The following is a 13901-nucleotide window of genomic DNA, read 5'->3' on the forward strand; positions in this document are numbered from 1 at the left end:
TATTATTGGCTTGATTTTTAGGTTGTATCATGTGTTTTATTTTTGTTTCATTTTTATTATTATCATTAAAAAATGTATGAATGTTATTTATTATGTTAATGTCTTCTTTTGATTTCCAATTGTATGTTATTTTTTGTTCATCTTTATAGTATATATGTATTTTAATGTTAGTATTTTGAAATTCGGAGTATATTAATTGTCTTATTATAGACCAATTTAATTTGTCTATTCGTGAAACTAAGGTGCAGGGTATTGCAATTTTTGAAATATTTAGTTTTGTAGCTTCAAGTTTTAGATTGTGAATTGAAGATTTTAGATCCTTATATTTGGGCTTGTGATAGTGTAAATTTCTTGTTATTAAGTGAAATATAGTTTTATAGTTATTGATTATAGGTATTGTGTCCCCCACATTTATTTCTTGTAATGCAAGTTGTGGTTTAGTATCACCGTATACTTTAGATAATAAATTTGTTATCCCCTTATTCATTTTGAGATCTGCAGATATACAGTGTGCTATAGCGAAGTTATCTGGGCAATTAAATATGCTACCTGTTAATTCTATAATATTGTTAGTATTATCTATACTATTGAGCGCGTTTATATTATTGTTGATTTTTAATTGGATATTTATATTATTATTTAAAATAATGTTACTGTCTTTGAAATTGATCAGGGCATTATTTTTGATCAAAAAGTCATTTCCAAGTAAGATTGCGCTGCTTAATTTTTTTACTACGTGAGCGTCAATATTGAAATAGTTATTGTCGATTTTGATTTTAATTTTGGTTATACCTACCACGCATAGTAGTTCATTATCTGGTCCTGATAGCTGTAGCGTGCTCGGCGTTATTGTATAATTACTAGGTAGTAGTTCTTGTCTAATACAACATATGTTTGCCCCCGTGTCAATTGTTATTGGTAAGGTAATATTATTAAATTGACCTTCAATATAGATAGCATCGGGTGTACAGTTAATTTTATTTATATTTTGTTTCCGTATTTCTGTATTTAAAGTTGAGCAATTATCAGAAGAATTTAACCTTGTATTTAATTTTTTTGGCTTGTTAGTTGAACTTGAACGACAAGTGATCGCGGAATGTCCAAATTTATTGCATAATTGACATATTATATTAGTTTTGTTTTTAAAGTAACATTCATATTCAGTGTGGTTATTCTTCGAGCATATCGAGCATTGTTTTGTGTGTGCTGAATTATTATTATTATTGATATAATTACTGTTATTTTCGTTATATCTCAAAATTGGGTCGTATTTAGTAAAATCGTTTTGATAATTATTATCATTGTTTATCTGAGATAGTTTTAACTGACCTATAGTTTCTTTTAAATTTTCTATTTCCTCTCGTAATTTACTATTTTCGTTGGTTTTTAGTTTGTAGTTTGTATTTATTTGCTGGATTTTATTTTCAATTATCTCTGTTTCAATTTCATATAAGTTTTTATCTATACTATCTGCTGTCATAAACTCTATAAGTTCATATTTGCGAACGTTATTTTTAAGTTCATCAAGTGTTTTATTTCCTAATATTCCTATACATCTCAATATTGTGGGTTTTAAGCCTTTCATTATACTTCGTACCATTTCTCCTTGTGACATATCTTTGTCAATTCGCCTACACAATGACTCTACTTCATTAATGTAAGACACACTTTGTTCATCCGGTTTCTGTTTGCGTTTTTCAAGCATTATTCGAAGCATATGAGTTTGGGCAATGGGTTCAAATTCTAGTCTAAATTTTTTTTCTAGATCGGACCAATTAATGTTTTCAACGGTATCCATTATATTGTCATAAAATATGAGAGCAGTGCCTTCTAAAAATACGGGGATATATAGACTTTTTTCAGATTCGGACCATCCGTTAATAAGTGCAGCTCTTTGATAATTTTTTAAGAAAGAATCGACGTTTTCAAAATTATTTCCCGTGAATTTTCCGGGTTCAAAGTAAGGGTTTTTATTGTCTCCCATTTTTAATTACCTATTTGTATTATTTAAAAAAAATAGTTTTATAATAAATAATGTACCATTATTTAATTGTAATATTTTTGCAACTAATTTAATAGATTTAATTAATATATTTATTACTAAATAAGTAATTTTTTTATTTTAATGAATATAAATTAATTGGTTTTGTTTTTATAATAAATGATGATACCTATGTTAAATCGTAAATCGTAAATTAGTATGTTTTATTAATAAATAAATCACTTTTTGTTATTATTGTTTTTCTAAGTTTTATTTTTAATATTTTTTTTGTATTAATAACATAATTTTTTTATTAATTCTTAAAATTAATATTAAAATATTATAATCTTATACAACGAATATAATTTTGTAAAATGTATTTGATCAATTCTCAGTTTATTTATCTGAATAAACTGAACTTGTGTTGGGCGCCACTTTGTAATAACGTAAAATTAGATAAAATAAAAATACAAATATAAATACGACTCCTGTCGATAGTTATATTAGAATAGTAAAAGTTAGCTATTGTAAAATTACGCTATTACCTTCCTCCAGGTGTTCGGAGGCCTCTCGAGATCGTGTATTCGAGAATTATATCAAATACACCGTACAATATGATTTTATGGAAAAAAAGCACATAGAACGTATTGATTGCAATCCACATAAAATATTATATCATATGCCTTACCTGATTCGCAGTTGTTCGTAGACAGTATTGTGAGAGTTTTAGGTTTTAGATAAAATAAAGTACTACTTCAAATACACAGATTGAATTAACGAACGCACTGATTATTGCTTGCATAAGAAGTCCAGTTGTCGCTCGTTGAAATCGGGTTTCTTTGGTACTTGAGAGGTAGTTACTTGGTGGCTGGTGCTCATGCACTGATTTAAGGGACGGACGCGAGGATGCTGACCAGAGAGTGGTGGGTGGTTTTTCCACTAAATTATCGTGGGCCTGGGAACTAGATTATTCTTTGGCGTCAGCATAAAATAAAGTCACACACATCCTACGTAATATTGTTATGAGTGCGTGTCAATATCTTAGTTGTCGTTATCAATGGTTTTATTTGATGCGACCGATTTCTACAAGCGACAGTCTGGCTGTTGTTTATTAATATGTAAAATTTTAGTTTATTATAATGGTGTGTGAGCATATCATTACAATATGTACATAAACTAAATATATATGAATACTGCATATTATACTTTAATTTTATAATATGTTTGGGTGTTTGTGATACCTGATGAATGTGTGTATGTATGTATATAATATGCGACTATGTAAGTATCTAAATATGTATGAACTATCCTATGGGTATAATAGTGTATGTGTGTTGTGCTAGAGAAATGTGTGAATGAAACTCATCATAATCTGTAAACGATTAAACGATTGACATATATATATATTATAATTAATATTTCTGTATGTTGTAGGGGAGAGGAATGTGTGAATGCAAGCGAATGTACCTATCATATTCCGACGTGTATATTTTGAAAATAAATATTTTTACAAGTTTATGTGTGTGTGTGTGTGTGTGTGTGTGTGTGTGTGTGTGTGTGTTTGAGATTTATTCCCATGTATAACGAAGGACTGGGCGGCTTGTTTGTATACTATATGGTATACTGGGATCGTGTGTGTGTGTGTGTGTGATGTGATATGAAAGTATGTATCTATGCATGCATGCGTGTATGTATGATAAGGTATATAATATATATGTTGAGCTTGTGTGTGTGTTGTAAATATTATTATATAAGTTCAGAATGAAAACTGATAAGTACTGTATGGTGTTTATGTATTACTGTATGTGTATGGTTATATCATATTTATATGTATAAATATACCTATGCGTTTTATTGATACGTATAAGTAATAAGTATATAATATTATGGTTAATATTTGTAAATAGGTATGTGTGATGTTGTAGGTACCTTATATTATATTATGAGCATAATGTATGTTCGTATGTATGTATGTATGTATGTATGTATGTATGTATTTGTATGTGTGTTTGTGTATATTATTATATAAGTTCAGAATGAAAACTGATGAGTACCTACTGTATGGTGTTTAATAGTATATTATAGTTTGTATGTGTATGTATGATACAAATGTAGGTACATCAGAATATTTTATACATATTTTTTTTAAGGGGAGGTAATGTATTTGAAGGGGAAGGGGTAAAATATATGTCGGATAAGTGTTCGATATAGTCGATACAAATGTACATCTGAATATTATACATATTTTTTTTTAAGGGGAGGTGTTGTATTTGAAGGGGAAGGGGTAAAATATATGTTAGACAAGTGTTCGATATAGTCGATACAAATGTACCTATATCAGAATATTATACATTTTTTTTTTTAAGGGGAGGTAATGTATTTGAAGGGGAAGGGGTAAAATATATGTTAGACAAGTGTTCGATATAGTCGATACAAATGTACATCTGAATATTATACATATTTTTTTTAAGGGGAGGTAATGTATTTCAAGGGGAAGGGGTAAAATATATGTCGGATAAGTGTTCGATATAGTCGATACAATTGTACATCTGAATATCATATAAATTGTTTAAAGTGTAAATAAAAGGGGAGGCAATGTAATTGAAGGGGAAGTCGTAAAATATGTGTCGGTCACGTGTCGGATCGGGTGGCGAGTGACGAGTTTATATGTGTCGCAGGTTGCCTATATTGACTAATTAATACAAGTTTGGGAGGTGCGTGTACTTCGAATTGCCTATACAGAGGTGCCTATGCTTTTACATGTAAAATTTAAGGGGGAGGTGCTCCAGAACATACATAATCATACTACTCCTATGCATAGTATATTTATAACTATTTACATCATATTAATATATTGTTCATATTATAATCAATTTTTAGATTCTGAGCGGAGCGATAAATGTATTGATTTTACAATGATGTGTGTTTTTTATTTTTTTACTTTCTTGATTTTTAATCAAGTAAGTAGGGTAATTGAAATAAAAAAGTCTGAATTTTGAAAACTTCAAGTATTTGTGTGGAAAATAATAAATATGTACCTCAGTAATGATGAGCAAGTGGGTAATTTAGCTAGCTTTAATATAAAATATTAATGAGTGTGGGGGCCGGGAGCGTACAATAATAATACAAGCGCCTGGACACCAACTTAGGGTCTTTACACCATTGACACTTAATTCCTAGAAATATGGAGGACAAGCTGGGTGTGTAATGGTGTAATAGCTCGAACAGTAGTGGTCGGGATCGCCTAGCAATGCTGCCCTCCTAAGCCAAAAGGCAGTAAGCAACAATGTAGTAGTTTTGAGAAAAATAACTTTTTCCGAATCACCTTGTTATTTTTATAAAATTATCAAAATAAAATAAAAATAATGAGTGTCTTTGTACTTACGAATGATGTGTAAACATCTTAGCTGTAGTACGACTTTGATAAGGGAAAATAATGTCATGGTTTGAGTGGGAATTTGTATAATAAGGTAACAATAATCATACAAGATCGCGTTCTCATTAAAATGTATATTTCTTCAATATCTTTTATACATGTAATTATTGGTTTATGGTAGCTGAAATAAGATATATAAATTTCTGATTGTATAACTTTTAAAAATCGCGAGAACACACCGTCTAGTGTGATTGGGGATTAAATGAATGGATGTTATGATGGCGTGGTATGATAAATGTCTGGACGGAAAAACGTCGCTTTCCAACGGTTCAACCGTCATCGAAAACTAAACTTTCAGTGCAGGTGTGACAAAAAATATAATCACAGCAGGTGCCGATCCTATGGCTGTATAATATAAAACGGCGATGCGCCACAATTTGAGCTAACAATTAAAACAATATAAAGAGGCCCTTCTGGCACTCACAGTAATGTGAATTTTGGTTTTTTGGGTAACTTTAAAACAAATTAATATATGTATATACATGAAATTTTCACTGATTGTTTATATTTGCATTTTCTGTACACGATACAATTTTCAAAATATTTTGATTTGTTTTGAACTGTTTATGAACATTTTCTGTTTCCAATTTTATTAGATTTTTTTCTATGAATGTCAATAAAACTTTATTTGTAGGGTAAAAAAGCTTGAAATTTTAATACAAAGCTCCTACTATATTGTTACAATATTGATGTTTGAAAAATATTAAAAACCCTAAGACACAGTTTTTATTTGTAAGCATTTAAATTTCAAATCTTGACAAAATACCGAAAAATTTTGAAAACTTAGCAAACTATTTTAAGTTGAGAATTCATAAAAAATGTTCTTTTTAAATCTAAGATTTGAAAATGTAATACAAGATTCCTAATAAATTTGTCTACCATTATCAAAAAAAAAAATGTCTACAAGAAAGTCAAATTACATTTTTATGAGCGTTTGAAATTCATATTTTTACAATATCGGATATTTACTCGATTTCTCATGTGGCGGTTTTGATATTTTATTGTTATTCAAAAACGAATTATTGTAGATACATGAAAATTTTACTGAATGTTTATAATTTCATTTTCTATACACCATAAGATTTTGAAAATATTTTGACTCTTTTTGAGTTGTTTACGGACATTGTCAGTTTTCAATATTTTAGTTTTTTTTTCTTTAAAAATCAATAAAAATTTGTTTTTTGGGTAAAAAAGCGTAAAAATTTAATGCAAGGCTCTAAAAATTAAAAAATGTTCAACATTTATATCTAAGGATTGAGAATTTAAAACAAGGTTCCACATACATAGGTTATATTATATAATTTACTTTATTCACAATAATATCATCAAATTTACTTGGTAATATCATAGGCTATCTGACCGTCTTCGCTCAGAATCGTTTTTCTTATACAATGATATTATATTATTGAATTCAAATTTAACACCATCCATTACAGTGACCCACTTGTAACCTACTGTACAGCAGAGCTACAACCACTTGCCCCCTTTATTTTCTATGTATGTCAATAAAACATTATTTGTTGGGTAAAAAAGCTTGAAAATGTATTACAGGCTCCTACTATATTGTTACAATGACATTTAAATAGTATTAAAAATCCTTAGTCACAGTTTTTTTTATAAGTATTTAAAGCTTAAATCTTGAGAAAATACTGAAAAATCACAAAAATTAGCAAATTATTTTTAATTGAGAATTCATAAAACACCCACTTGCCCACCTTTTTATAGTTGAAATAAATGCATTAATGAAATTGGCTGGACAAAAATAATAATACCTCATTCATGTGGTTGACCTATCCATAACCAAGGTATTGCAAAAAGTTTTCTTATAGCAGAAAATTTGCTATTTGCTTCTTTTCACAAATCTTTAGAAAAAAAAAATAGGTACCTTTGCATTATTGAGTATCTAATACATAAGGTATTAAAATTATTATGCTTTAAGAAAATATTTAAAATTGTCTTATCTCATTGATATAATATAATGAATTTACTCTTCAGTCTTTGATAAATTGAGAGCCTATACAAAAATATCAACTATACACAACTTCCGTGCCTTATTAATTATTATATAATAAATTATTAAGTGGTAAAAAAAAAAATAAATTTTTATCCTTTAACAAAATATGTATGCTGCACAACCATGAAAATACTGGAAAATACTGGTTATGGATGGCTGGTATAGACTTATTACTTAACGCCTAGTATTATTTCAAATGAAAAACCTAAATTAATGTACCTTAAAAATGACTTCAGTTAACCATATTTTTTTTATATAAATTCAATTATAGAGTTTTTTATGCTACATTTTTATTTATTTATTTAAAACTGAAAAATACAAGAAAACAATTTGGCATCAATTACAGTCTAAATATTAAACTAAATTTAATATAATATGGTAGGTTATAGGAATAATAAACCTACCTATTGTTGTTATTGAAATAAAATATAAATAGTTTACCAGTTAGAAAAAATTATTTTGGTTTGAAAGTTGGGGACAAGGTTTGATTTGTACCTAGCGTTCATAGACGTCGAACACGTGAATAGGACTCAATCACCTATTGAAATTATATATTTCTTATTTTAAAACATTTTATATTTATGGTCTCAGAATAAATATATATAAAATACTATATTATTAAGGTATAGAAATATATCCGCCACTATACATATAAAATATTACCTAATATTAATGTTCATAATATCAAAAATATTGAAATTCCCCAAAATACTTTTATCTTGTAAATTATATTAATGTAAAAATTTAAATTGTAAGTGTAAACCTTATAATATATATGCACATAGTTTAAATAATTTGTTTTTGAGTGCCTATTTAGTTATATTTTTCTCTTGGGCATCCATTGATAAACTTTACTGACTTTAATGATATTAAATTGGTATTACTGTTTTATTGAATGATTGCATTCTATGAAAAATTGCTTTACTAATAAAACTTAAGTCTAGGAGAATCTCATATAGTTTTCTGTCTGTAACAGAGTCTTCACTGTTAAGCAACTAAAGAAATCAATGAAATAGCCACGTATTTTTAGCGTTGTAACCCCTTCATAGCTCATCCATATTTATGCAAAAAATAAATCTACAAAGTGGTTCAAATATGAAAAATTTGATTCATATTTGATAAAATTATTGTGACGAATGACGACTACAATGGAAAGTGTGTGAACCCCAACAAGTTATATTTAAATTTAAAAGTACCCTCCTAAAAATAATCCTGGCTACTGATGGGTATTCTCTTAACCTCAGAATAGTTTTTTATATCAAATTTTCTTACCAAGTTATTGTTGACATATTACTGAGGTTTTTTTTTGTTCTATAACAATTATTTATTTGAAAATTATGAAAACAATTATTATAGGGATATCTTCATATTTTCAAATAAAGTATGTTATATTTGAAATTATATTATCAGTCGTTGATTATAAAATAATGTTTATGTAATAATCATTCCACTTGATATTGTATTTACATCAGTTTTCAAATAAAAAAATGAATACATCTGTAACTTAAAACACTTTTTGTTGAGAAACCATAACATTCACTTATCTTTAACAAATATTCCACTCTATGATAGAGGTTAAAAATACTAATCTAAACTATGATTCATTCTTGAGTTTGTACAATGCACATAATGTTCCCCTGCAAGTTGTGACATTTTACTTGATGATTGTTCCAGTCTTTACTTTGACAAAACGTAGAGCAATATGATGTGCGACGACATAATGAATATTTTGCAAATGTATTTCTATTGCAGTTGGCACACTACAGAAAAAAAAAATTGTATTGCAAAGAATAATATACAACCAAGTATGTGTGTTCTACCTTTTTAACATCTGGTATAACATCATTATTTGGCTGTAATCCTGCCGCAAAACTTGAAACTGTCTCCACGTCAAAATCATTCCTATGAGAAATAAATTAACACCAGATTAAAATCAAAGACGTGACAAATATTATAAATTAATAATTACCTATTTTCTATAGAATTCTCATTGGCCCTCTTAAGTTCTGCTAACAACTCCTGTTTTTCCGTATTCCATTTGTACTTAGCAACACGCATAGAGTTACGAAAATGGTGAACCATTTTAATCATTCTCGATGACATCTTAATTCCGAATGAAATATAAATATTAATGATACTAATTCTACATTACATTTATATATAATTGATTTAGTAAGGAACAGACTTTTATAAGAAAAGTTTAAATGTTTTACTAATTCAATAAAAGCACTAAAAAAATATACATACATACATTTATAAAACCATAATTTTCATAGGGTAAACAATTTTAAGATTTTAACAGATACTAGCTGATCCCGTGCACTCTGTACCCGTTAAATGTACAAACTGTATATGACTCAAACTTTCTTCAATGACTTATTTAATATTAGGTGTATGATGTTCTAGATTCATCTTAACTTTTTGTTGCCCGGAATAAAAATTCTTATTCGTAGTAGTATATTATTAGGTAGGCGATCTACCTGCGGTAGATCGCGGACCCCGTGCTGTAAGTGTATGATTTAACTCTAAAGTATCAAAGTTATACCAAGTTTGTCATTTTTACTTAATTCCACCTACTGTGGATTAACCACTGATACAAATAAAATCAAAACACAGCGTACAAAAAAATTAAATGCATTGAATGAATAACTGATTTCACGGCAATCAATAATTATTGTTTTAATAGCTTTAAAACCCATGGCAACCATTTATAAGCAAAAATTTCCACCGCAAATCTCTAAATCCCCGTTTGAGCACATCCCCTGGTGAACCTATGGGGATGATTTAAGAATCTAAACCATTCAAGGTGTCACCCAAACGCATACAAAAAATTCATTCAAATCGGTCCGGCCGTTCTTGAGTTTTAGCGAGACTAACGAACAGCAATTCATTTATATATATATAGATTTTCTCTTAATTTATTAGGTAATTTAATGCCTAGAAGAGAAAGATAACTTGACCTCTATAATAAGAATGAAAGAACAAAAAATAAAAAACATTTACATACACATTTTTCTTTACATTTGAATTATGATTGTATTTTTTTTTTAGTTTTTAGTAATTTTTAATTTATAACTAATAAAATGAATCCAGAAAGTTATAAGTATGATAACTGTGAAATTTTAATAGCCCCATACAATTATGTTTTTTGTACACATTTTAAAGAAATATTATATTTATTTTATTTTTCTCGATAAGAATATTTATTTAAATTATAATCTGTTCCCCCTAATCACGAGTTAATTGAAATATAATTGAAAAAACTTACATTTTCTAACTTTTTAAACATATCTTCTATTGAATCATTTAATTGAACAATTTCAGCTTGAGAAATATCACCCGTCTGTTGAAGTATGGATTCTTTATCTTTTATATCGATATCAACATTGTCTAATGATATACCTATACTGCTATCACAACTATCTTCATCATTCATACAATCTTAAATTTTTTTCTTTTTTGAATGACTAGACGAATGTTTTTTGGTACATATTTGTTTGTATGGAGTAAACAGTTGTATGGGGCCAGTCTAAAACAACATATACAACCATCATAAACATCTTACGAAAAATACCAATGATCTAGAATAATATTATACTTACAGCAGCTTTGTCATCACAACAGACTGCACATGTACAACTCATAGCATGTGGTAATAAAACTCCATCGTATACTAATGTTTGCAAACTACGGCCACCAAATTGTATACTTTTTTTCCAGTCCTTACTAGAAGCCCTCCCAGAAAGGGTTTCAAACTCACTAGGTGTGTACCATTGGTTTCCAAAATTAATACATTTGCCTCGGCAGCCAGAACCAAATTTTTTTTATGTAGCTCTGCGTTGGTGGTCTACAGACATAAGACATGATGAAAAATTAAGACAATAACTCTAGTATGTAGGTAATAGGTATATTAAAATATATCCTTACTTTGCATCGTACGGGTAATACTGACAACTTGGCAGCTTCGGCATATGAATAACAAGGTGCTGTATTTGAGGATGATACACCTTGATCAGTCTCTTCTTTGTGAACATTATTAGTGGTCGAGTTATCTGGTCCAAGTACAATATGAGCAGTTTTGAAAGTGACATCCTTAATAGATTAAATTGTATTAGTAAATGTTCAGTAGTGAATACCAAGGAGTTTTAAAATTTAAATTACTTTGGCTCGAACTACAGTTTGCCAGGTATCACCATCAACTTGAGTGTGTGTATCACAATTTAAACAACTGTTATCCACGCACAAGAGAGGTTTGAAATCATTTGATTCCGAAAGCTGAAATCAAAAATACAAGTTCAATAACTTAAGTCATGGTTAATACAATTTTACACTACATCAATCACTATAACAGCAAAGATAAAAAAAATATTTAATATATTTATAAGTTTATAACATGTACATGTATATTATTATGATAAATTGCCTAAATTTAGACAGGTTCCCAAGCTCAGATAGATCTAGCAAGTTGCCGAGTTTACGCCACTGGGCCAGACTATATTTTGGTAGATCTTGTATATAACTTACTTGTTTTAACCCAATTTAACAGGTTTTGGCTAGTAAAAGTTCTAAAACTTTGTGGCTTGATACTTAGCCTATCCAACACTGCTGGTGCCTAAACTTTAAAGGTAATAATCCCCTATTAAGTTCATCTATAATAATGTGATAATAAAAAAAGTAATTTTAACACAGATTATATTCATATAACAATCTGTGATTTTATCAATTGGTCGATAGGAAATACTGTCAGGTTGCCATACGTCACGGTTTGTCCGGAGTACTAGTTTTCAGTATGGCATCCCGGTGTCCCCATAATGTATTTGAGACAGCGAATTGTCCTGGAATGAGACTTCAATATTTTATGTTTGTATTATATTAAATACTTTTGGTTAAAATAGTTTGCCTAAGTACCAAACAACTCTGACTAATCTGCCGATGGAGAACACATCAGCCACAGATTAATAATTTTATAATTAAAAAAATGTTTTTCTTTGTCAAATACATATGTTAACCCTAGAAAAAGGTTCCAAAAATTATACTGTATCTCGACGGTATTACTAACTACACTAGTACACAACAGTACATAATATTACAAAATATTCTCAAAACTTATGAATGTTGAATACTCTTAATGCAATTGAAAACCCGTGCAGTAATAAATACCTAAAAACTGTTTAGTGATAGATTATGGTCCAAGTGAAAAATTATTATCAGCGCATAGTTCTGTGAGTCCAAAGACTTGTAGTTTTTTTGATAATAGGTAGGTAAGTCGTGGGTGATCTACGTTAAAGTGAAAGTAGGTACTTGAAGTAGATTTTATTGCTTAAATGTGTTAGCAAAAGAAGTTGGGTACATCAGCTTTAATCTGTTTAATAATAAAACTGTAATATATCTATTATAATATGAAAGAGGGGGTCTTTAATATCAATAAATGGTGGGTAGGTCAAACAATTGTTGGTTGTCTCGCACATAATGTAAGTCGACGCCGCCGCTGAATATCTTAATACGTGTTTGGAATGGATGTCTAAACCAAAGAGCATCCGCAGGATAAAATCCCACTCGTAGCAATATTAAAATCCAATGGACAAAACATATTTATGTAATATTATGTTTTGCAACGGACCAATTGGCCACCTTCCCGTGGGCGCCCTTGAACTAAACCTTTTAACGATAAATAATAATTACCTACCTAACGGGAAAAAAAAGGAGAAAATATTATAATATACAACAATCGCGTCGTGACGGCATAAAAATTATAAGAAATACAAAACGTTGTCGGTGGTACGTCAGAGCCCGTCAACGTTGTCTATCACATACCTGCAACGAGTCGGCGGTAATAACGTTTAACGTGCCAGCGCCTGACACGTTAATGAGCTGCCCAGCGCGTATGGAATTGGAGGACACTTGTACTTGAGACGACGGCGGCGGCGACGACTACGACTTCGGTGGCCCCCGTACCTCGGCGAACTTTTCCGAATGACGCTGCCGACCACCACTGCCGTCACGTTTGTCCACCGTGGCCGCTTGCTGTCGAAGTTGTTGTTGTTGCTGCTGCTGCTGGTGCTGGTGGTGCCGACGGTGCTGTTGTTGTTGGTCGAAAGCGTAACCGCCGCCGCTGTCGATCACGCACGTAATATTATAATAAAATATATTTTCTCGATCTGTGACAACGCAAGATAATAGTCGCGTGATATTTGTCGTTTTACTGCCAATGTCGGTGACGAATAGTCGTTCGTTTTTTCACGTCCGGTTCGTAGAACACGTACCACGTACTACGCGCGTGCAAAACCGAACGCCGAGCCACCGAGGTTGATAAGAAACACCCGCGAGTCGCGACGACTCCGCTCGACGCTCCGTGCACAGCTGATTATCGATGTATCCGTCGCACTATCTAGTATCTACATATTATCAAATACTATCTACGACACAAGGTGTATCAATACACCTTGCTACGACAATAATAAAGGACAGCT

General features: G+C 30.1%; 1 pseudogene; it reads right to left on the reverse strand.

The window, feature by feature from the left end:
• Positions 1-8810: 8810 nt before the first annotated feature.
• Positions 8811-13653, reverse strand: LOC132935576 (deformed epidermal autoregulatory factor 1-like; annotated as a pseudogene).
• Between the last annotated feature and the right edge of the window lie 248 nt (positions 13654-13901).

Source organism: Metopolophium dirhodum, chromosome 1 (assembly GCF_019925205.1).
Source record: "Metopolophium dirhodum isolate CAU chromosome 1, ASM1992520v1, whole genome shotgun sequence".
Lineage (NCBI taxonomy): Eukaryota > Metazoa > Arthropoda > Insecta > Hemiptera > Aphididae > Metopolophium > Metopolophium dirhodum.